This window comes from Ruditapes philippinarum, unplaced genomic scaffold (assembly GCF_026571515.1).
Source record: "Ruditapes philippinarum isolate M1 unplaced genomic scaffold, ASM2657151v2 ctg1869_1_1_1_1, whole genome shotgun sequence".
NCBI lineage: Eukaryota > Metazoa > Mollusca > Bivalvia > Venerida > Veneridae > Ruditapes > Ruditapes philippinarum.
In genome coordinates, this window is record NW_026865473.1 from 110001 (window position 1) to 113884 (window position 3884).

A 3884-nucleotide genomic window follows, 5' to 3' on the forward strand; every position below is an offset into this window, starting at 1 on the left:
ATAGCCCTGGGGTCAAAATCGGCCCTGCCCCGGGGGTCATTGATTTTCACTATATGTACATATAGTAAAAACTTAAAATACCTTTTTGTAAAGACCCATAGGCCTAGAGCTTAGATATTTTGCATAAGGCATTGTCTGGTAGACCCTTACCAAGATTGTTCAAATTATAGCCCTGGGGTCAAAATCAGCCCCGCCCCGGGGGTCATTGATTTTCACTATATGTACATATAGTAAAAACTTAAAATACCTTCTTGTAAAGACCCAAAAGGCCTAGAGCTTAGATATTTTGCATAAGGCATTGTCTGGTAGACCTCTACCCAGATTGTTCAAATTATAGCCCTGGGGTCAAAATCGGCCCCGCCCCGGGGGTCATTGATTTTCCTCATATTTACATAGTAAAAACTTATAGTAAAAACTTTAAAAAAAATTCTTCTAGCAATTGACAAATGCTAGAGGTTAGATATTTTGCATGAAACATTGTGAAGTGAACCTCTAGCAAGATTGTTCAAATAATAGCCCTGGGGTCAAAATTGCCCCCGCCCCAGGGTCATTGATTTTCAATATATACATACAGTAAAAAATAAAAAAATCTTATTGTCTGAAGGTACAAGGCTTAGAGCTTTAATATTTGTTAAATGATATCATCTATAGGTACTCTACCAAAGTTGTTCAAATTTTGCCTCTAGTGTCACCTTTGATGCAGCTGTGTGAAATAGGACCTTCACCACCAAATTCACTGACTCAAGTGCATTGATATATTCCTATTCTGATCTTTTATTGAGTAAACAATAGATTTAACCACTAATCTGATAATAAGAATTAGATAGGTCAGGGATCTATGTATTATGACAATCACAAATTGTATAGAAACAAAAAAGATTTGTTCCTACACTACTATTTAGTGTTGTATTAATGCGGTGGCAAAGCATTTTTCTCAAATGCAATCTTGTTTGGTGTTGTTGTTGCTTTCTTTGCACGTATATTTTTTGTTATTAATTTTGTCATCTTTGTTCACAATAAGAATTGGAGACTTCTAGTTTCAAGTTCGTTTGCTTTTTTTTTGAGGGGGGAGGGGGGTTGGGGGTCAAATTATGTCTTTCTTCATAATGGTTGGATTAAAAAAGAAAAATTTGGTTTTCCAGCATTTTTCCTTTGTGTCCATTGTCTCTTTTGAGACATTTCTCCTCGTAACAAGAAAATCTTACTGTGTTTATCATCTCTGCTTCATGTACATTCAATCAGACACCATTGAAAGTCAAATAATAGGCTTAAAATTCATTTCTTCATTCGGCCAAGATCTGTTTTGTTTTTCGTTGTCTGTGAAACTCAAAGAATTCTTGACCTGATTTAACAGTTATTCTTACGCTAATGGCCCAAAGCCGATTATCAGAAATAAAAGTTTTACATGGGAATCCCAGAACAGTTCTATTCCATTTTTTACATAATCGTCTCAAATAGCTAAACTTCCTTTCATTTCATCGACAACATATACTTTATTCTTTTGGTAATAAGTTAGCCTTGTATAATCAGACTGATAAAAATTTCCTTCGGAATTAAAAACCATCTGATCTATCTGTGCCTGGAAAAGTCATTATGATTTCCTGCTAGCAAAGTAAATAAAGACTGCATCCGTTGCATATACGCCTTTATGCTTATGCTTATTTAAAGGTTGTGCATAAAACTTTACTTGCAAAAGGTGGCTAATGATAATGAAAATGAACAAAAAATAAAACTTTAATGCCTTTTATGACGTTTATAACAAACACAAGTTTTTTTTAAACACAAAGCTGCATGCGAAGAGAGAAAAAGCTATGCATTGTGTTTATCACTGATATTAAATTCCATGAAGAGTTGACATAAAAACAAAGCTAATCAAGTAAAACGTTGCATAATAAATGAAAGAAACAAATTAGAAAGATAGATTGATAAATTTTCTACTTAGCAATGTACATGTATTATTACTTTATTCAATTCCGTCGAAACGTGAATTATTTTACATTTTGGGTTGCCATTTAATCGTATTTATGTTGGTTTTTTTTAACTTAACAACTAGAAATGTTCTCACATTTTCCGACATTTCAGCTATAGATTTATTAATAATATTTGGGTATATTTTTTTGTTATTACAAAGAAAGAGATATTCATTACTTTGAATATTTCATCCCACTTCAACAATTCTTCATCTGCTTCGCTTCATGTTCTTTCTGAGATTTTGTAAGGACTGTGATTTTACCAGAATTTTATTTGTACACGGTACATATGCGGTTCGTTTCTATCTTAATATCACTCAGAATTGAAAGATTTATCTGTAAATCAAAGAACATTTTGCTTTAATTTGTTAACGGAAAGTATCTCAATCTCTAAACTTCTTTGTTAAGGCGATAACAAACAACTTTTTCTATTGATTAAAATTGAGCTTCAGTAATCATACGGGAACAAACTTCCTGCGAAAGATTTGAAACATCTGACGCCTGTTTCTGGCTGCCTTGTTAACAAGTATAGAATAGAGGCTGCGTCTGAAAAAAATAGCCTTGCATTTTATTGCATGGCAATCGAAAGCAACATGACATTGCTTTTATTCCTTTTCTTGTATGCTCACCATAAGAATAAGTAATGCATTTTGTTTCTGGTTTGTTAAGTTTCAAGTCACAGTGATTGGGGTTGCAAAGTATACTTTACCTGTGGAGCAAGATTCCAGATGCACTTCTGTGTTTTAACTGAGGCAAGAGAGGGCACCTTAGTGGGACAAACGACCTTCCCAAAGCCGACTTGAATAGCTTCCTCTAATGAATTAATAAAAGGTCTCAGTCGGGATTTATACCCATAGAAAAGGGGTCTTATCACTTAATGTAACACTGTATGGTCTACGGTGTGGAAAATGTTAAACTATTTTATATTCTTCGTAAAATTGGCATATAAATATTAATTTCAATGCTGGTGTTGTAAAAAGCTTTTTAAAAATTATATAATTGAAAAATACTTTTATATTTTTTTTACTTAGCATATCATCTATTTTTGTAAAAATATAATCATGCTGTAGGTAATATGCGTTTTATTTTTTGCGTTTTCTAAAACATAACAGAATTGAATTCGTTTATTGAGTGTTTACAAATTATATTTTTCTTATGAGTTGTCCGCGACCGGTATATACTTTCTTTAAGATGATAGCTATGAAGCAATATGCAAAATTGTAGGTTCCATGATCACCACTGTATGAGCACATCTGCATATGTTTTTAAGTTTCAAATTTTCCCTTTTAAATGATATAGGGTGTGGTTGATTCATTACGTACATTAACACGCCCCTTTTTCATTATTGCCTTGTTGGCCTGTTGCCTTATTAACTATTTTGTCCATGTTTCCTTGAAGGTATTGATCAAACAAAACAATCTAGTCACTCCCATGGTCGTGTCATTGATTTTCACAAATGTTTCAAATTATAAGTGAAATGAAAGAGAAAATTCAAACTACATGTCTGTATATCTTGTGGTTTTGAGGCGGTAGTTTTTCACATGAAAAACAAACGAATCTATCATAACTTTGCATTAGAAATGAAAGAAATAGAATGAAACATAACTGTTTGGCAGCGGTGTATCTTGGCAAAATATATTTTCTTTGTTCTATCCTTTCAACTCCTAAATTATTTGTTAATTGCCCTATAGTGTATGCTGAAAGACAATTAACCCTTTGTTTATTGGTTTATTGTGCTGTCTTATTTCAATCGAATTTTCGAACTGGGATATTAGCTTGTTGGCCAACTATTGCATCAGCAGAATGAGAATATATCAAAACGTTATTTCAAACAATGTTTTTAAGGATGTACAAAAAATACGATAAGTATACATGTACGTACATTTTTTGTATATGAAAATGTAAGAGGTAAAC